General features: G+C 37.5%; 1 protein-coding gene across 5 annotated transcripts in view; it reads right to left on the bottom strand.

Annotated features, from left to right (window-relative positions):
* Positions 1-22,503, bottom strand: part of ZNF521 (zinc finger protein 521) — a 274,395-nt gene that overhangs the window by 133,546 nt on the left and 118,346 nt on the right. The window lies entirely within an intron of this gene.

Below are 22,503 nucleotides of genomic sequence, written 5' to 3'. Positions count from 1 at the left end.
TTTTCTTGTTAACTTGCTTTTTGTAAATATAATATATAAACTCTAAGAGGTCAAAAAACCATAGCTTACATTCATGTCTATCATAAAGAAATAACAGTTTCCTACAATTGTCTGTAAAGTCTATAAAGAGCTCATATGCATAAAATTCACTTGCAACAAAACTGTGAGAGCTGATAAAGGAGGGATTATTATCCTCACTTACAGATGAAGTGACATGTACTGATTCATTCGGATTGTGAATACCGTAACTAAGTCCAGTATTCCCCCTACCTCCCACCTACTGGGTTTTAACACAGTTTATACTGTGATTATTTGCAGGTAAATTTACAGTGGCATTTTAGGTACATTTTGAAAGAAGGTTTTCCTTACAGTTGTGTAGTTCTTTGGTCTTTGACAATGCCAGGGATGGTATCAGAGTAAGAAAAATGTCCCTGGCCACCTTCAACATAAGCTTCCAGTACCAGGCCCTTGACCATAATCCAGAGGGTGGAACTGGCTTCCAAAATCCACTACTGGACTTCAAGATTTTCTCTTTTTTCTCAGTGTCCTGAGATTTTATTGCCATATTCTTTTTTTTTTTTTTTAAAGATTTTATTTATTTATTCATGAGAGACAGAGAAAGAGGCAGAGGGAGAAGCAGGCTCCCAAGGAGCAGGGAGCCCGATGCGGGACTCGATCCCAGGACGCTGGGATCATGACCTGAGCCGAAGGCAGACGCTTAACCATCTGAGCCACCCAGGCACCCTTATTGCCATATTCTTAACCATATATTTTTGTTGATTAGTCCTGCTCAATACTGAAATTTCAATCTGAGAGCTTACATATGTCTCCAATCCTGAAAATTTTCAGCTATTATTTGCTTCAGTTTTCTTCAGTTTCCATGTGTTTCTCACACACCCTCCATTCATTTCTACTGGAACTCCAATTAGGCAAGATTGGAGTGTCTGGATTTTGCCTCCATGTATCTTAACCATATTTCATGCATATTTTAGAAGTCAGTTTGTCCCTCTGCTTTGATCTAGGTGATTCTCTGTACTCTTACAAACCACGAGTTCTCTCTTCACTAGTCTCCAGAGTTTACCCTGTCTACTGAAACTTTTATTTCAATGACTATTCTTCATTTCTAATTTTAAACACGTGTGCTCTTGCTTTGTTTATGCTTGGATTTACTTCATAATTTGTCACTCCTTTTAGTAGAAATCATACCTTCATTTATCTTTCTGAGCTTCTAAACATACTTATTTCAAAGCCTTTGTCAGACTGGTCCATTTAATTAATTTCCTCGGGAGTAAAATCTTGGTATCATAACCACTGGCATTTTTGTTTGTTTGTGGCTTTTGTTTTTTAGTTTTAGTTTTGTTTTGCTGCTTTACTAGCATTAGATTCATTCACATATTTTGGAATCTTGGTTTGAAGCCCTTTGTAGTGAAAGGTTTTCTTTTTCTATGTGTCCATTCTTCCCTTGCTAATAGTTTTGCCATTGTTTCTACCAGCCTATCTCAGACTCCTAGACCAGGCGAGGTCTCATGAGGCATTTCCTGTACGTCTGATGTGCTACAGGGATAGAGAGGACATTGCTAGTCGAATCGCAGAGCCAGCATATGGCTAATTCAGTTTTAAGTCATAAAACTATATCTTTCTTCCTATCCCTTTAACTCTCCAGCTGAAAAGTCCTAATACCAGGTATGGATCAACAACAGAATTTTTTTTCCAGTCTCCTATTGTAAACAATGACGTTTCTCCCCTGCCCTGCTTTAAGTAGCAGGTTTAGTTTTGTCCCACAGAGATTAAATCTAATTACCACTTCGGGAGTAGAATCCAGCAGAATCCTGGCTTCAGTCCTACCCACTTTTGAAATGTGGTTTCTGGACCTCAAAGATGGAGAACTGTTTTGAACATGACTATGTCCATTTGGTTATCTATTATTTTATCTATCGTCATTATATGTTTGGAGCAGCAAAGCATGATGTTACAGCATCATTTCTCAAGGATGTCCCACAGCCCTCAGCCCCCTCCATGTCACCAGTCCCAAACGCAGGCCCTGGTCATCAAGGAAGAATCAGTCCCAGACTCAGTCAGGACCCTCTGAAATCAGGATGTTTATAGCATCAACGATGCTATAAAATATCCACTCCAAACATATCCAGGAGTCTTAGTAGGGAAGCAACTTTAGAATCTTCTTTTTGCAATTTGTTGCTATTTCGTGGCTTCATCATTTAGCTTTGTGACAAATCATTTAATGACCCTGAGTCTTAGTACCCTTCCCTGTAAATTAAAACTAATAAAACTTACGTGTTAAGAGTTGATGTGAGAAGCAAGTGAGAACTATATAAAAGTGCTTAGTACCATGCCTACCATGTAGCATGCCTGCATTAAACAGTAACTACCTTTATTACTCTTTACTTGACAGGTTATTATGGAGACGGAATGGAATACTATATAAACTGTCTGACACAACAAAGTTGCTTGTCAAAGATTAATTCTCACTTTTTTTTTAAATTCTCACTCTGTCATGTGGACTTTGAAACCATATTAAAATTTCTTCAAACTAGAATTCACTAATTTAAATTTTATGGCAATTAACAAAGGTTAAACAAATGTTTATTAAATAAAGGTTTAAAAATTAATAGCATGAAGAATATCAGGAATTGGTGACAGGGTTGGGGGGTGGGGAAAAAAGAATAAGATAGAGCATGTAATAAGGTACAACCTAGCTAGGAAAAAAAAAAAAAAGCTGTTTTCAAGGACTATAGCAATACCATTCTGAGAACGAATATATTAATTACAAGTGAGACTTATATTTAAGATCAGTAGCCCCTTACTTGGCAGTATTTTGTTGGCAAGCAAATGAATATTATGTGTGAGTGAAAATAATAAACCTACAGCTTTCTACAAATACTCAGTAGTTCAGACATTTTACTAATTTAGTTTGGATATCTTCCAAGTAATTCTGAATTTGTATGAAAATAAGTCAGAACAGAGAGGGGAAAAAAATAAGTGAAATGTAATGGAAGCTACTAATGAGGAAAAGTTTGTCCAAGTAATTCACTGAAAAACACCAGCATGGGTTATCTGTTGTGTGCTCTCATGGTAGTTAAAAGAAGGACACTATTGTCTTACAGATGTGGTTAATGTCCTGAGATTCAAGACCACATAGCCCTTTGTGCTAAGAGCTCAGTAACCAAGAGATATTAAACATGATTCCTAAATTCAAGGAGTTACAATATAAATGGGGAAAGAACACACACAAATATTAAACTGTTATATAAGTATTCTGCCAAAATAGCATGGAAAAGCAGTTCAAGACCAAGTGCCCATCAATGTATGGCAAAGAGAAGACTGCTAAGACACATCAGATGGGAGGAAAAATTCCCTGGGAGAGGAAAGACTTTATCTGAGGTCTAAAAATGGGAACATTTTCCCTGAAGTCAAAACTGAGTTACAAAGTGCCTGCTATGTGCCAGGCAAGGGTTCACACTCTGTGGGGTATTTGGTGGAATGAGGAAGGCAATTCCGAACAGAAGCGGGACTAAGTAAGATTGCTCTGGCCAACTGACTGGGAAGGAAAAAAGAGGAGACAGACAAAAATCTAGTAAGAAGAAGATTCTTTTTTTAAATGACTAAGTTGCAATTTTTCCTTTTAACTTTAGACAAACTCTGCATAGGCCCCTTGGAATCTGAAAAGAAAACAGTATTTATTTTAACATACTTAGTTTTTACAAATAAATCCAAAACTCCATAAAGATATACATTTAAGCTACCATTAGCTTTGAAATCAGGGGGTAAAAAAGCCCAACCAGTTTTTTCCTGCTTTTCTTGGGTTCTTTTTGAATATTAGATAAAATATCTTTGTAATTTACAATATCTTATTTTCAATAGTATCATCAATAGTCAAAAACTAGAAAATAATTGAGATTAAAAAAAAAAACAAAAAACAACCAACCACAAAATTCTGGCTAGTACTCACTAAAAAACAAAACCCAGTGTCAAAATGGAGTAATTGCCATGAATTTGGGCCTAAGTTTTTCTCATGGAGAGAGATGCTTTCTTAGGCTTATTCGTCTCCACTCCTCTGATTTGTCCTGATTCTGAATTTGGAGGCTCTTCCAAGAGACCTAGCTTATTTCCTCCACTACACAGGTCACTGAGACCCTCCGGGTAAGAGATCTTCATCTAGACGATCTCATTTAATAGGATGTGTTCAGTTGCTGTTTATTCTATGCCATAGTAAATGTACCTGAATCAATCTCCTATAGTGTTGTCCATAAAATGGGCAGTCAATACATTTCATTTATTGGCTATCCAATGGACTAGTGAGGCATCCCACATCCAGCACCTTCATTCCTAAGCTGCTACCTACGACTTGACTATTTCTGCCTGAAAACTTCTCTACCACCCTACACTGTACCAGAAATCAGTCAGTTAGAAGAGGCTGAATAACACAGACTAAATTGACGCTGTAGTAAATGTTAAAAAAAAAAATCACTGGAAGCATGTGTTGATTCTTTCTGAGTTAGGATAGGAATTTGCTTCTAGTTACCACTGGTTATAATATACTGTTAGTTCCTAGTTTGAAGGGATTTATGATTCATAGTAGATTTGGGTTAACTTCCTATACTGACTATTTGTATACATTCATATCATCCAGAAAGCTAAGAAATTGGGAGTGGGGGAATTAGAGTTTAAATCATTAATTTTTATAAACATAAATGAGAGGAGGAAAGGAAGGAGTCGAAATCCTTGCCTTACACCAAATTATGGTCTATTTTTCCCATCAATTATTCCAACAATATACTGATTGTTTTCACCTTAAAAATCTTAGAACTCCCTTCTGTCTCACTATTGTCAGAATGAGGAGCTGTGGCTGGTGGATATCAGAGACACCAAGCTAGAGAGATGAAGAAATAGGAACATTAAGTAGTATGTTGCAACACCATCAAACTGCATCATATGTCCACAGCGATCCAATGTTGGAGGTTAGTAATATGATTTACAATCCTACCATAAACCTGGAGAAAGTTTTGTGAGGGAGAAAAAATATTTTGGGATCTATTAAGAAACATTTTCTTAAGTATATAACTTCTGCCCTAGGCAAGTTGAGAACGTAGACAGGTTTGTTAATACTTAATGAGTACTAGTACCATTTACTAAAGACTCGCCATAAATATCAAAAGGATAACATAGAGAGGAGTTGTTATCTAATATTAAATCATAAAAGTTTCTTTTTGATTCTTCTTAGAATTCATTACATGTTGTATCAGAATTATTTCAATAAAACTGATTTTTCTCCTCAAGGACTGTAAGCTCTTTAAGGGTAGGTGGAGGGTTCTGTCTTATCCGTCTTGTATTCACCACAATTTATAACATGACTCTTTCCACACAATAAATTAATGTGTGAATGAGTCATACTGGTTCATTGTACAATAAAAATCTTTGCTTCTTCCCACTTCCCTTCAGATGAAGGCTCCCGTGGAGTCCTGGTTATTCTCCTTTGTTTAGATTTCCCTAATCTATCCTTCTAGCTATTCTTCTCTCAAAGGCTTACCTCATGTTCTGGCAGTTTTGTGTCTCTCTTATCTACAGAATGTCTCTGTCTTATTTGGGTTATTTCAATTACCCTGTATGTGCCCAAATTACCTGGTCCTTTATTACGCTTAATTCCATTGAAGCATCTTACCTCCTGTCCTCCTTCTCTTGGCTCTTCATCTTCTTCTTCTTTTTTTTTGGTTCTCCCTTTCACCCTGTTTTCATTTTGCGTTCTGCCTTCTCTTGTCCATCCCTTCCACTTGAACAGCTTTCCTACTGAGGCATGTCACACCACCTTTCTCTTCTCCTTCAAATTGCTTCTAAAACCCCACCTGCTCCATAAAGCTTGTTAGCAATTACACCCTCGCAACACTGTGGGTGTTTTGTTGTTTGTACTCTTTGGCACTAAGTTTTTTAGGATGGAGGTGTGTTTCCTTGACTTTACCTATTCTAAATCCTGCTGTGCAGCTACAACATATATAAACGTAAAAAGTGGCTGGGTTCTTTTAACCCCCTGTTTTAACTGAGTTTATTAGGATATATAAAACTCTTCCTCATGCATCATTCCAAAAAACATCTTTTAAAATAAAAGAATGAAATGTCCCCATATTCTTTATATTTTCAAAGGTGCTAGTACAAGCTTAGACAGAGTTGCAGTTCTAGAACCGAAAGGGACGAGTGAGGTCATCTATCTCAATTTCTTCGTCATAGACAATGAGTGAGGTCCAGAGAGATGAAGTATCCTTGCGTGGAATGCGCAGAAAATGACCAGCATAGCAAGCCTCAAACTCCAGACTGCCATAAACACAGCCACCCCTCTACGGTGGGGTGGCACATTACCAAAAGGAATCGCCGATTCTTACCCAGGTGGCTCTCCATTGTGCTTCAAACCTGTGGCTCCTCTTAGCACTGGACCACGGGGTCTCCTTTATAGAGCCACCTCTCCACTGCTAGTTCCTGCCTTCTTTGTGAGTGCTCACTTCCCAGTGTATTCTTTCAGCATGGAATTTACTGTGTTATATTCAAAACATCTATTCGCATTACATTCCAAGGCTTCCTGTCATTTAAGGAACAATGTCTTACTTCTCCTTTAGCTCCAGTACTCAGTGCACTGCCTAACGGGTTATTTGTGAAGGAGTGCATGAAGTATACAGAAGTGAATTGATCTGGGCTTTTTGTAAGTATACCCAAGAGTAAGTGTTTTCAGAGAAATTTATTGGAGGGAACCAGATTGTTGCCACCAAACATACCTACATTCTGCATCACACAACCACATAAGACCTTCCAGTCCCCCTTCAGATTATCCCAGAAAGATTAAACTATAGACTTTAAAAAGCTCTGCATAATCCTTATTGATAATATATTTTACAAAGCTACAGACTTCCCATATAAAAAATGTCCAAGAATATAACCTGAGAAAATATGGGGCCCTTCCTCAACAGGACTTCTGCTCCATGAGAACACTGCCCCACAGTAAAGAGTATGAGGGGAAAAGTGCTAGGAAAAGGATTATAATATCAAATCCGACATTTTTTATAGAATCTGCGCAAGGCAAGCACCGTAATTTTTTTAGATGTTCCTCAACAGTCCAGGTGATAAATCAGTCATTATTTTAAAAGACATTTTAGAATTTTATTGTTGAATATCTTTACTAGACCTTTGAGAATATTCCTATTTCTAATCCTGCCAACTCCTCACCATCTTAATACATATATGATTCACTATCTGAGGGTGTATTTGCTTTTTGGAGGTTTAATTCTTTGCCAAGAGAAACATGAAATAATACTTATCTCTTCGTCATTGTGAGCCCAGTGCCTATGCACAATGCCTGTGACAGGTTTGAAACTCAGTAACTGTAGAATGAATGAATGCACTAGACACAAATTGATCCAAATAGTATAGCCTGTTATGGAAGGTCTGTTTTCAAATTATTTAAATTTGGTCTAACAAAATGGTATCAATCCAGACCCCTTATGGCGCTGAAAGGATCTGTCTTCCACCAAAACAATGTTGATTTTCCAATCCTAGTAGGTCTAGACATTAAGCTTAGAGGGCTTTCTGCCAGCTACCTCATTTATTCATTTAGTCCTGCCTCCCGTCTACCCTGCCTCTTTGCTTTCTGCTCCAACCTTTACTTTTTTTTTTTAAGGAATGATCTTTGTTAAATATGTGGTCCCTGTTCATAATTAAATTCTGTATTTCTGGGCATGTATTTATCAAGAAATTTTATTACAGCTCATTTTGCTTCCTTACTGCTAGCCTAACTTATAAAATACCCGAGATGATCCTTAGACTTATCTTAAAATGAAAATATTAACATCAGACTTTGTCAAGTTAGGTTTATCAGTACTTTGATTTCTAAATCATGGTGCATCTGTGCTTTGGAAACCTCTCTCAATCACTTACTTATTAGTGATTTTTAAATATAGCATTCTATTCTAAAAATAAGGGGTTATACATCTAAATTACAAGTCCTGTCCAAAAAAAAAAAAAAAAACGCCCCACAAAATTTTCACCATTTTCCTTTCTTCGGAATGTAAATATATTTGATCCCTAGAGAACATTGCCAGTGAGTTTCAGGCAAACAAATAATGGCTTTTTAAAATTAACTGCTTTTCAAACTATTCACTTGCTTCTTGAGCATAGGGGGAAAATGTCTCATTTTGGGATTCACTTAGTATGCCTTTCATTTATAATTTTTAGTTTTCTTATATATTATTTCCCCAATACTTTTTTTGTTCCCTTGTTCTCCATGATGTTTCAACCCAACAATACTATTGAAAATCTTCCATTTCTTATCTATAATTGCTTTTTCTACCTATAAATTCATCTATTTACATGTTTTTTCTGCCTTTTGTATTTACTGTCACCTGACATGATCTCTGACCTCAAGCAAATAAAGTGATATTTTTATCTTTGTGTTTGTTACGCTCTGTTTATTCTTTGGTCTTCATTGCTTCTAGGTTTGTTTTAATATTTTATTACTCTTTTCTATTTCCCCAACTTTGTGGAAGCATGATGACTTATTTTGATGCATTTTGACCAAATAATCCATAGACTTAGCATTAGATGAAATGATTCTAGATTACAAGTTAACTGAAAACATTTCATATATAAATTATATGAATGTGTGCATACACGGGGATAGGTGTAGACTTATGCCCAGATATTACAGAAGTGATGTACCATATGCAACATTTGCTGGGTGCTTCATGTTTGCTAAGGACTTTCATATATACATATACCATTTGCTCTTCACAATAACCCTATAAAGTAGGCAAAGTATGGATTATGCCCATGCTGACAGTGAAGGAACTGAAGCTTAGGAAGGACTAGTTAGATGACACAAATGGTTCTATCAACTGTTATTTGTACTCCTTTTTTTTTTCTTCTAAGCACAATATTTTCTTCTACTATATTATGTGGCATAAGTTTAAACTCCCTATACCTAGAGTGGCAAGCTCTGAATAACAAAAAATTTTCAGACTTAGTTGAAGAATGGTTTGTGTCATAGAATGTTTAATTCAATAAAATAAATCATGTGCCTTGATATGGGGATTCCTTACAGGATTTCACCTGCCATTCAATCTCTGTCCGATATGAATTGCATAGAAAGTTACATACTCATGAGAAGTCTTATGTTCTATTTATGTGTAGTCGGAAGAAACTGTATCACCATTTAGTTCTCAGAGAAATGGTTCCTTCTTTGTTTCTTTTTTCTGTTCTTTTTAATCGCCAGGTTTCAATTATTTACAAGTGTTTACTAGGAACCTCTCCTGCGTAAGGAACTCTCGGGAGAAATATGGAGAATACCAAGCCAAGCCCTGCCTCCGTCCTCTCCGGCTCTCTGTGGTCCTGCCATGCTGGCCCCTTGCTGTTCCTTGAGCTAGCCAGGCACACTGCTGCCTCAGGACTTTTGCTTTGGAACTTCTTCCAATTTGTTTGCTCTTCACACAGACATCTGCAAAGCTAACTTGTTATTTGCTCCTCTTCTGAACTACTTTAGCAGTTCGCTACTACTTCTATTACGGCACATATCCCAGATATATTTATTGTTATATATTAATCTTCCCTGGTAAACTATACACCTTCAGGGGGCCATACTGGGGAGAAAGATGTGTATTCAAGAGCCCATACTCATATAATGCTCATCCTCTTCACAAACCTGATAGCCTAACATCTTGTACATAGCAGGAAATTAATAAATCTGTTATCTTAAGTTGAAGTACCAAATGAGGAATAAAAAGTTAATGCCATAGGCTAATGTTCCCCAAAGTGTGAGATACGTACCACCTTAACAGGAATGTACAGATACCGTTCTTTCTGATTACACAAAGGAAAAAAGTCTCACTGAGATGCTAATATGTCTTTAATACCTCTACAATGCTTAATAAATCTTCTGGTAACAACAAAAGAACAGGCTTCAGGCTCTCAGCTTTTTGTAGGTACAAGTCTATAGCTAGAATTTTTAAAACATTATTTGGTATTAATTGTCTAAGTTTGATATTATCTTTTATTTAAGGTGATACTGATTGTATACTTATGGTTCTGATTAGTTTTGATGTTCATGTTAAATATTAAATGCTTACAAAGAGAATTTATACCGTAAATAATACATAAAGAGTAATGATTAAACAAACACCTGTGTGCCCAACTTAGCTTCCTGTGTTCTTTACAGACAACCCATTATTCTCTAACTGAATTTGCATTTCCCATATTATTTTTTTTTTAAGATTTTATTTATTTATTTGACAGAGAGAGACACAGCGAGAGAGGGAACACAAGCAGGGGGAGGGGGAGAGGGAGAAGCAGGCTCCCCGCAGAGCAGGGAGCCCGATATGGGACTTGATCCCAGGACCCTGGGATCATGACCTGAGCCGAAGGCAGTCGCTTAACCGACTGAGCCACCCAGGCGCCCTGCATTTCCCATATTATTAGTATTAGATAAATACTGAGTCTTCATGTTTCCTATTTGTGAAATGCCATTTCATGTTAATTTCCCATATTAATTTGTTGGTTTGTGTTTTCTTATTGATTTGTGGCTGTTTTCTACATATATAGGAAATTAATAGTTTTCCCAGCTATGTGTGTTATAAATGTTTTATCATTTCATAGCTTTCAGTTTTGCTCACTCTATAGTAACTTTTAGTAAGCAACTTATTATTTTTAAGGTAGATGAGCATATCATTTGTGATATTTTATTTGTGATTTTATACTGTCTGGGCATTACTTGAGATATCATTCCCAACCCAAGGTCATAAAAATATTCTTTATATTTTTTTCTAAAAGATTTAGAGTTTTGTCTTTCACACCTTTTTACACATGTGAGTATTCTATTTTATTTTTTCCATATGGATAATGAATTGAATACTCCATCTATTCCCTCATTTATGTGCAAAAATAGCTATAATCTATGTTGAGTTTTTATGTGTCTAATATCTCTTGAAGAACCTTTATTTTGTTCTGTGGGCTAATCCCACAAGATCCAAATTGCTACAGGTTTATTATAAATCGCCTGCATAGTAAGACAAATCCTCCCCTGCTTGTTCTTTCCCTTCAAGAGAATCTTTACTATTCTTCACCTTTCATTCTTTCATATACATTTTTGAATCTGCTTGTCCAGTTCCAAAAAGTAAGAACATAAAAAAAATACATTTTAAAACCTGTTGAAGTTTCCATTGCAGGAGCTATAATTTACAGATCAAATTAGGGATATTTGATAACTTTACAGTATTGAGTCTTCTTGTCCATGAACGAGTTAAACATGATTATTTTAAACTAATAATTGCATTGAAACTTCTGCACTAATTATTATGCTTGCCAAAAATAATATTTCAAATACTCATTTATTAGGGTAAGAAAATCCCTGTCCGTTCCAAGTGTTCTTTTTTAATCATGAAAATATGTTGAACTTAGATTTTTCTGCAACTCTTGAGATAAACATATAATTTGTCTCCTTTAAACTGCTGTGGTAAATTCAATCAATTAATTTATTGAGATTGAGCCCACCTTGCATTCTTGTAATAAAACCATTTTAATACAGTATAAAATCTTTTAACATAGTGGATTTAGTTCGTTAATATGTTCTTTAAAATTTTTTATTGTAAGGGCGCCTGGGTGGCTCAGTTGGTTAAGCGACTGCCTTTGGCTCAGGTCATGATCCTGGAGTCCTGGGATCGAGTCCCGCATCGGGCTCCCTGCTCAGCGGGGAGTCTGCTTCTCCCTCTCCTGCTCCCCCCTCTTGTGCTCTTTCTCTCTCTCACTCTCTCTCTCAAATAAATAAATAAAATCTTAAAAAAAAATTTTTTTTATTGTAAAATTGCCTAAATTTTTCTTTTACTGTCTTTGTCTGATTTTAATACTGAGATTATACTGGACTTATTAAATGGAGTGTCCCTTCTTTTTGTATTTTCTGGCACTGCTTTGGAATTATGTGTATGTTCTGGTATTTTCTTTATAGGAAGGTTTTCAACAATCTATTAAACTCTTTAGTGTTTATGGAATCATTCTACTTCTTTCTTTTTTATCTTGAGCCAGCTTTGGTAACATACAATTCTAGGACCATTTCCATATAATCACATTTATCTGGCTATTAATACAAAATTATTCAGAATATTCTCTTATTTTTTTATCTTGTGCATTTTGGACTTTTTAAAATAAAATTTAAAATTAAGAAATAGCATATATATATATATATATATATATATACACACACACACACACACACACACACACATATATATATATATACATCCTAAACTGTAATCTTAAGGATACTGCTTGATGAAATTTTACATATGTATATAACAGTGTAATCACCACATAGATATCAAGATATGGAACATTTCTAGCACCCAGAAGAATCCCTTTTGCCCCTTCCTACTTCACGCCATCCCAGAGGTAACTATTCTGACTTTGATTACCACTGATTAGTGTTGCCTAGTCTTACACTTTATATGAATGGAGTCATGTAGTAGTAGGTGCCTAGTTCCTTTTTTTCAACATTGTGTATATGAGTTGCTGAGATTGTTATATAACAGTAGTTCATTCCCCTTTATTGCTATGTAGTATTCCACTGTGGGAACAGAATGAGTTCATACCATTATATGAATGTATTTATTCATTTTATTTTGAAAGACATTTTGATTGACTCTAGCTTGAAGCATATATGTAAAATCCACTAAAAATATTCCTGTTCATAACCTGTGGTAAACATTTGCACTCATATCTCTTAGATACAGACCTCGGAGTAGAATTTGTGGGTCATAGAGTCGGCTAGTATTAAACTTTAGTATATACTGCCCAGCAGTATTTTTAAAGCGCTTGTAAAAAATTATATTGCCACTAGTAGAGTAAGAGAGTTCCAGTGGCTCTCCATTCTTGGGAAATAAGGAATTTTGCATTCATTTTTATTTCAGTCACTGTGGTATGTGTAATGTCTCTGGCTCTCCTAGTATCTTTTAAACTTCTGCCCATATGATGTTATAGCTCCCCTTTCATTATTAATCTTATCATTATTTTTTAACTTGATTAATTTCACCAGAAGTTTATAAATTTTGTTAGTCTTGTCATAGAAGTGGTTTTTTTTAGTTTCTTGGCCTCCTTGTTGTCAGTTTTCTATTTCATTACCTTTGCTCTTTGCTTTATTATCTTCCTCTCTTTTATATTTTCATGGGCTTGTTTTGCTGTTCTGTTCCCAATGTCTGAAGCTGGATGTTTAGCCCCTGGATATCATGCCTTTTTAAATTTTCTAATATGTATTTTTTTCTAACACGTATTCTTTCTTTTTTTAAAGATTTTTATTTATTTATTTGACAGAGAGAGAGCACAAGCAGGGGGAGCAGCAGAGGGAGAGGGAGAATTGAGCCACCCAGGCATCCCTGTGTGGCTTGATCCCAGGACCCTGGGACCATGACCTGAGCCGAAGGCAGATGCTTAACCAACTGAGCCACCCAGGCATCCCTGTGTGGCTTGATCCCAGGACCCTGGGACCATGACCTGAGCCGAAGGCAGATGCTTAACCAACTGAGCCACCCAGGCGACCCGCTAGCAGGTATTCTTATGTTATAACAGTGTTTTCCTCTAAGTGTTGCTTTGTTTCCATCTCACAGGTTTTGCAATATAGCTTTCTTTCAGTTCTAAGTACTTTTAGTTTCTCTTTTTATGGCCCCCTTTGTTCCATGTGTGGTTTTAATTTTTCTATTTATGGAGGTTTTTAAAAAGATAACTTTTTCATGTATCATGGATTTGTATTGTGGCCAGAGAATGCGATTCGTGTGAACCTGAACTTCTAAATTGGTTAGGACTTCCTTTGTAATAGGCAGGGCGTGAAGGAGAGCAGTGGGTGTACAATGACAGGCGTGGGGCTGGACAGAGACTGCAAGAGATGCAAACAGCAGAGAAAATACAGCAGCTCGAGAGTGGTCGACCCAAAAGTTTGGAAGAACAGAGAAGATATGGGAAATACAAACAAGGTTTCAGACCACAATGATTAGGAGAAAGATGGAACACTGTGGAAAACCAGGGGGCAAAAGAAATTATGATTTGTTTTGGTCAAAGGGCTAGCAGAATGCATAACTGATAATGTCAGACAGGTAGCTGAAAATCCAAGACGGGGCCTCATAAGAAGGTCGACATTTGAAATGTGATATTTTAGTCATCTGTATGGGGTAATAATGAATAGGAAATAAGTAATAGGAAATGAGGGTGGGGGAAGAGAAGGGCAGATTAAGAATAGAACCTTCATGGAAAAAAATGTGGAAAGGTGAAAACAGAAAGTATAAATACGGAACTGGCTATTGAGACTTTTTTTTAAAAGTGTTTGGCAGTTTTAGGGGAATTTTCTAGGAAGACAAAGTACAGCTAATAGAAAATTGCATCTATATTATGTGGTGAGTGGAGCAATATTGTAATAAGAGATCCAGAACGTAGCTCTTGATTTTCTTTCATTATTCAAAACCATCTTGAGTATTTACTAATTCCTACCTCAATACCATTTAAGCCAAAATGTAAAATACTTCTCCTAAATAGAATTCTGCCACGACATAGGAGGACTCCACACTCTTTTGGCTTAGTACTCAAAGAACAAATATTATGTGCAATTCAAGATTCACGCTTGTATACAGAAACATTCCTCTTTCTGGATTTCGTATGTTCTAAAAAGGCATCGGAACCATATGGAGCACATCAGCAAAAAAACCCAGAACTGGAAATAAGTACAGAAAATGTGGGGATGATAGTGGCAGCAAGTTTAATGTATGGGTCAATGATCAATGCAGGTAAGCATGGGACTAGGGACAGAGAGTGGATATGAGGCAGGTTCTTCCATGTTCCACACCCTGGTATTTATGCCAGGGGTCACTAACTCCCTGTACCAGTATACTGTGGCTGCCAAACCAATATTGAACACCACACCAATAAATCGGAAAGCAGACTGAACTTGGCAAAGCAACTCACTCTATTTCAAGAACATCCTGAATCTTACAAATTTATTTGGTCATGTAAATTTTCTACTTAATTTAAAAATATTATTTACCTAGAAGGAGCTTACCTAATTTTTGCTCTTAGCAAAACTTAGTATCGGCAATTTGAAATATAAAAGCTTAAAATCCATCCTTGTATGGAAATTTTTAATACATAAAACAGAACTGTGGAAGTTGAGTGGGTTCTGAATTACCACCATGTCCATACTGCCATTTTCAGTATACGAACCATAAAGAAAGAATATTGACTTCAAGACGTTCACAATTGACCTTCACATTGAAGATGATTTTTGAACTGTTAGAAGCTTCAGGCCTTTTAGCTTATTTTAATATTTTTAGATCACAACTGACTTTAAAGCACGTAAGCACTTTTGGGGAAACTTCTCTCTCTCTCTCTGTATTAGTTATGAGATACACATGCATATACGTCTGGAGATGGGAGTATATACTATTTTTGTCACTTCGAAGTACTTATAATAGGTTCCTCTATTCAACTGATATTGACTGAGACCTTATGACAAGCATGTTGGGTTTTCAGAGGTGAGAAAGAGGAAGAAGGAAATAAAGAAGTAAAAAAAAAATTATAATTTTAAAAGGAGATCCTAAGGAGGAGACTAACTTCAGGAAGATTTTGGGGAGAGGCCCATCTGACAGATGAGAAAGGTGCAGACAGGCTGACTCAGAAGAGTAGCCCCGGTGAACAAGCGGCTCGTGGGAAGCCTCAGAAGGAGATCCCCACTCAGGAGGCCGGGAGGCCGGGCACAGTGTGTGAGGAACCACCTAGGCAAGCTGAGAGCAGCCGGCTACAGCTGGACAGCATGTGGCCTCATAAACTGGAGAGGGGTTGGGCTTGTATTTGAGTGACATGGGAAGTCTCTGAAGAATGTTAAGTGACTCCATGTAATTTACATGTCTTCAGGACAGAGTGGCATGAAGAATGGGTTGGAAGCAGGTAGAAGATGGAGAGGGATCCATTAGGAAACCACCACAGTATCCAGGTGAGGACTGTGGCCCAGACCATGATGATGGCTTTGGCGATGGAAAGATGTGGGTGGGATACTTGTTAAAGGCAGAATCAAGAGATCCAGTGCTTATTAATAGATCAGATATGGGGAATGAGGAAAAGGGAGGAATCAGGAACAATTCCCTGGTTTCTTGCTTGAATGATTTGGATGTGGGGTGGCTCCATTTACTCAAATGATGGAAGTCTGGAAAAAGAACAGATTTTAGGAGAGAGAATCAAGAGTTTAGACTGTACTCATTACACTTCAAATATCTAAAAGAGATGCAAATGGAAAAGTCAAGCTGTCAATAGCACACAATAATCTGGAACTAAGAGGAGGTCTAGGCTATGAATAGAAATTTGGGAAATCTTAGCATGGAGACAGTTACAGCCACATGAAGAGATGAGAGGCCTACTGAGAGAGTAGACAGAGAAGAAAAGGAGGGCCAAGGATGAACCTCAAAGAATCTCTGCACTTTTAGAATAGGCATGGGAGGAAAAACTTCCAAAGGCAAAAGTAGGAGGAAAACTAGAGAGCAAATGCCATGAACTCAGAGGTGTATGTCAAGGAAAGAGCTATCTACTCTGCCTCGTGCCATAGGAATGATGGAGACAGAAAGGCTTTCTTTGGAACCTGGAAACCACCGGCCACCTTGGTGAGACCAACTACAACTTCTCTGGGAAATTAGGCCCTAAAGTGGAGTAGGATAGTAACAGTGGACTGACACAACATCGATGGCGATGGAACGTTCGGAGTCCAAATGGGGTAAGAAAGTGTGGATAGTGATCTTGTAGTTAACACACTCAGAACAAGAACACACATTTATCCAATACCTTCTAGGTTTCCGTCACTGTAGCAGGTGGCTCCTGCATGAAAAAAAAGCGAGGTGGCCAAGTGTCCTGCCATACTGCCACGCATGGGAAAAGGCTCTGGGCGAGCCACCAGCCAGACACAGCTCCACGACACCCATCCACAAAGGCATTTGCCTACTGTGAGCCTGGCACTGTCATGGGTATTAGAAATACGAGATTAAGTAAATTCTTGCCCTGAGGAATTCATAGGAAGAGAAAGGTAAAGATGTAATTATAAAACAATGTGACAATTTTAATATCTTTATGACATATTGTATCCACGAGCATTCAAGGGGAGGAGAGATGTTTGTGGTGGGAAGTCAGGGTCATAGAAGGACTTCTAGAGTAGTTGATCTCCAAATAGAGGGTAAGTTGGACAGCCTTATAGAAGGTGGAGGGCAGTCAGGAGGAGGAAGATTATCGGGTAGAAGAGATAGGGCAGTCTTAATGAGACACAGAAGCAGTGTGTCACCTGCAGGTTAATTAAAGTGTTTTCAACTATGGAATAAGGTGAAAGGTAAGAAAAGGAAGGGGAAATTTATCAGGGGCCAGAACCTGAAGAGTCATTATATTTCACAATAAAAGGATATTATAGTATCCTATAAGGATGGAAGTACAGAGCACTTAAAATGTTTCAAATAGGGAGGGACATGCTATTCAGATTTGTGTTTTAGATAGATTGTTCTGGCAGCTTTGTGGAGATGGATTTGAAAATGATAAGCCTAAAGTCCAAGGGAACAATTAGGAGGCTGCTTCAGTAGTCTAGTGAGAGATCGGATCAGAGATTGAATTACAAATGTGGGAAGGGGATGGAGAGGAGGGGATTGATTTAAGAAATATATATGAGCTGAAACAGAGATCACTTGATGACTAACTGGATGTGGAGAAAAGGGAGACAAGAAAATCAGTGGCTCCACAGTGAAATAGAAAATATAAGAAAAGAAGCAGGTTCAGAGAAAAGGATGATGAGTTCAGTTTTGGTCCCACTGAGTTGCAAGTGTATGGAAACACGTGAGTGAATATCTCCAGCAGGCAACTGTGTGCATGGGTCTGAATATCAGTGGAAAGGTGGAAGTCATAGATACCCTTTTTAAAATCAGTTTCATTGAGAGGTAATTCACATATGAAAATTCACTAAGTTTACATCTGGTGAGTATTAACAAATGCATACAGTCATGTAACCACTACCACAATCAAGATAGGGAATATTTCCATCAGCCCCTGTAAGTTCCCTCCTGCATTTGGGAGATAGCATTTGGAGAGTCATCCATAAAATGTGGTAGCCAGAGCCACAGGAGTGGATGAGGCCACATGGAGGGGGTATGCAGAATGAGAGTTGCAACAGGGCACAAACTTGTAGGAGCAGACAGAGGAAGTAGGCTACAGTTCACTCTATGAGGGGAACCAGGAGGGAAAGCAGAGGTTTGATAAAGAAGAAATAGCCAATAGTGAGAAGTAGAATAATACGTAAACTAGGATAAGTTCTCTTTAAGGGGGGAAAAAAAAGCATTGCATTGGTCAATTAGATCAACAGAGACCTTTAAAAAGTCAGCTGCAGTAAAGTGATGGAAGCAGATGATCCCTTGCAGTGGGTCGAAGAAGGGAATGACAACAGAAAGTAAGACAGCAATACAGAGAGGATTTTATGAAAAGAATACGGATGAGACAGCAGCTAGAGGAAAGTCCAGTGGATTTATGAAAAGAGAATCTTGAACCTGGAGTTAGAGAGCCGGATTCTCAGAGCTCCTTGTCTACCAGTTACTAGCTGTGTCATCTTAGAACTCAATTTATCTGGGCCTGTTTTGCCGCCTGTAAAATGAGGCAGCTTAATCAGATGGTCTCCAGAGTCCCTTCTGGTTCTGATTCTGTGGCACTGTGCGAGCATCCAGCAACACGGACACAATTGGAAACCCCTGCAAGAGCAATTTCAATGGACTGGCGGGGATGGTGTGAGCTGAAATGTGAATAAATAACCCCTTGAAGAAACCCGCCTATTAGACATCCTGGAGAAATGGAAGCAGAAGGACACATGCTTCTAATGTCATCGTAAGAAAACATGTTAAGGTCCAAATGGGGCAGAACCTGACCAGGCTGGGCCAGTGTCAATGAACCCCAGAAGAAGAACTAACATTTATTCAACACACAGTAAATGTCAGTAACTCTGCGAGGTGTTTCGTGTAGGGAAAAAATCTAGATAGCCAGCATTCTTGTGTTAGTTTATCTCCACCATTTATGGAATCATTGTAGGTATCGGAGGGTAGGCATAAATGTATATCATACTTGATCTCTGAGAGCCAAAGGGAAATGAATAGGTTCCCCCAAATATTTTATTCAAAACAAAGACTCCATAGCAAATTTAGATTGATAATTAAAGGATTGTGGCACAAAGAAAACATGTTCACAAATTCAGAAAGCATTATGCAGAAGAAAAGGGGGGTTCACATTCAGATCTTTTGTCTTCAATTCCAATTTCTCCATTACATGACAGCTACCTACTATTATCTTTCCGTAAGTGTCACGTGCCTTGTCTTTCATCCATTTCTTGGATCGCATGCGTTTATCCAGTACTTATCCTTCCCTAGATTATATCTAAATCCCTTTTAAATAGGTAATCTAGTCTCGGCCAAAAAGCATTCTTTTCAGTCTTTGAAATACTCATTCCAGTGTCTACCAATACCCTTATGTGATCACAAGTCAAGTCCAGAAAAAAATCTAATCTTGTTCTTGACAATATCTGTGTATCCGGGTTTTATTATGTCCTATGGTCTTCTTTTCTCTTCTGAAGTCTCAATCCTCAGCAAGAAGAAGAGATGAAAATACCACCCACAGTGCTAAGTCCTTCATTCCTGCCTGGGACTTCGAAGTCAGGAGACATACATGCTGTACTTCTTTTTGTGATAAAATTCATTCCCACACAGCATACCTGTCTTTCGGCAAAGGCTTACATAATAACTTCTCTTTTACCTACGTGGTAAAAAATTTACACAATACACAGGAGAAGTCACAGAAGCTTAACTTGACTAACAGAGAAAGTAAACAAATTAATTTTTACTCTATGTCTTTTTCTTGCTAATGCATTATTTTGGGGCTCCTTTTTGCAAAATTCCACGTATATTTAGATAATTTTCTATGTCAAGTCCAAATGATATGGCCCATTGTACATTTTTAAGTGCGGAGACTATCAGAAAGGAAGTGAGCACATGAAATTTTATGATTTAAATATTGTAATGAAGAAAAAATAATAACAATGATGAAAATGTTAAACAAATTAGTGAACTTTTGAAGCACAAAGGAAATATGTACAACTGAATCCTAATATCTGGTCAGTTAAGGACAGTGCTACAAGCTCCTATTAATCAGCCTTAATAAGGAGGTACCCTTCTGTGTAAAGAGTCACTTTTAAGCCTTGGTATCTAGGCGTTTAAAAAACACTATTGTAAAAATTACAATTAAGGGTGTCTGGATGGCTTAGTCGGTCTGACTCTTGATTTTGGCTCAGGTCATGATCTCAGGGCTGTGGGATCGAGCCCAGTGTCAGGCTCCAGGCTCAGCGCAGAGTCTGCTTGAGATTCTCTCCCTCTGCCCCACCTCACCCAAATAAATAAATAAATAAATAAATAAAATCTTTAAAAAAGAATTACAATTAAGAAGTACTTTTAAAAATATCTTTTGCATTATTCTATTTAAGTGCAGGATATAGTTAGACTTCATCATGAAGATTTTAGGTATTAGTATTAAAAACTTGACCACCCCTTAATGATAAGTTCTCTAAGCAAGTAACTCTAACCAAATTAACATGTAAAGACTATCCATATGTCCTCCTTCATTTAAAAAATAAATCTCACCTCAAGTGGTGTAATAATATATAGCAATTTAGGAACATCAGAAAACATAAGCCAGGAACAGAGAAGAAGAAACAGGCACATGCCTTTCCACAATCTACTAAGAAACAAGAGCCCAATTTTGCTTGATTTTAAGCGAACACACCACCACAATCACATACACACACGCACACACACACACACACGAATGCAGTCATTTCAAAACAATTTTATGCACCATTTAAATTAAACATGAATATACAAACTCCTCTCTATATGTTAAGCATAGCAAAATAAAAAAAGGGGGGAGAGAAGTAATTTTCTGCATAAATGTTTTTCTAAAATTCTTGTCCATAAGCATTTTAAAAATAAGACATTTGGGGGACAATTGGGCAAATGTCCATGAATATGGACATCTTATAGAAGACATTATAGATCTATTTAATTTCTTTAACTGATTTCGTTAATTGCCTTAACTAATAATATTATGGTTAAATGGGAAAATGTCCTTCTTCTTAGGAAAATCATGATGTCTGAAACTTACTCTCATGTGGTTCAGGTTAATAAAAAGGTTGCAGAGAGAGAAAAATATGACAAAATGTTCATATCCGGTAAATCTGTGATATGGATACACAAAACACACACGTTCACTGTGTTATTCCTTCAGCTTGTCTATAGGTTTAAGCATGTTTGAAACAAAAAGTTGGAAAAAATTATTCATTTCATCTGATTAGAACTACCAAAAGAAACTACTTGATCCAACACATGAGCCAGCAGCCATTACCAAAACTATGCTCTTCCAGCTGTCTTCATCAGTTTGAAAGGACTTCATTTATTTAAATGCGAGAAAGGTGCAGATTTACTTGGAAGGAGAGAAAGGAAAGCAGCTTCAAAGTTTGGGAGCTTGCCTGTCACGCAGATGCCACATTTCAGGAGTATGGGCTCTGTGTCAGTCTTCCCAGCTCTCCCCTACCAGCTGACTGATGGCTATCTGCGGAGACATGCAGGGGGGCCTCCAAGAGGGTATGAGTGCTGAGACAAGATAAGGAAAATGCAGTGACCCCAAACTGAAGGGAGATGGATCTCCCTGGGGTTTTCATTTGGATGGACCTCCAAATAGGGGCAGGTAGGGAAGTGGAAAGAACTCTTAGAAACCGGGTGATAAAGCATAAAGAAATTATAATAAAATGAGCCATCTTCTGCTCAGCTTCAAGGACTGGTGACATAAAACTATTTCGTTGTAAATGAACTTACTTTTCATACTCATTATGGCAAAGAAGGCATGAAACCACTCTTAAACTAAGAAAAAAAAAAAAAACACTTTAATTTTGAAACCCAAACCCTAGGAGTGAAGACTCGGGGATATTTAAGGGGATGCCTTGAAATGGAACATTGGGCATGTGGCGCTTGATAAATGTAGGAGCTTTTAAAAAATCCTGTTGTGCAAAATATTTTGCTCACCACCCAGAAGACAAAGAGAAACAGTGAGTGTTGACAACATGGTATTATAAAGCCACCCCTACCCAATTTGTTATCCACAAATATATATATTCTTTTTAATTTACTCCAAGCCAGCATGTTGGCCCATAGCATCCTACTTTTATGTCATTATCTCTCTGCCATACACACAAGTCATAGCTGGGGATTTCAACTCGCGGTGACGCTACGCTGAGATTCCAGATCTCAGTGGTGCTGGCATGAGTGCTGATCTCTTCAGTCATAGAGAAGACAATATCCTAGGGAGACTGGAATTAGTCCTATTTTGCACCATTCAAGCCAAAATGCTGCTTATCAAGAAGCAAGTAATTGCCGGCTAATG

Source organism: Mirounga leonina, unplaced genomic scaffold (assembly GCF_011800145.1).
Source record: "Mirounga leonina isolate KUSES-001 unplaced genomic scaffold, KU_Mleo_1.0 Mir_93, whole genome shotgun sequence".
Taxonomy (NCBI): domain Eukaryota; kingdom Metazoa; phylum Chordata; class Mammalia; order Carnivora; family Phocidae; genus Mirounga; species Mirounga leonina.
Note: the sequence above shows the minus strand (reverse complement) of the source record. Positions and strands in the feature narration are given on the sequence as shown.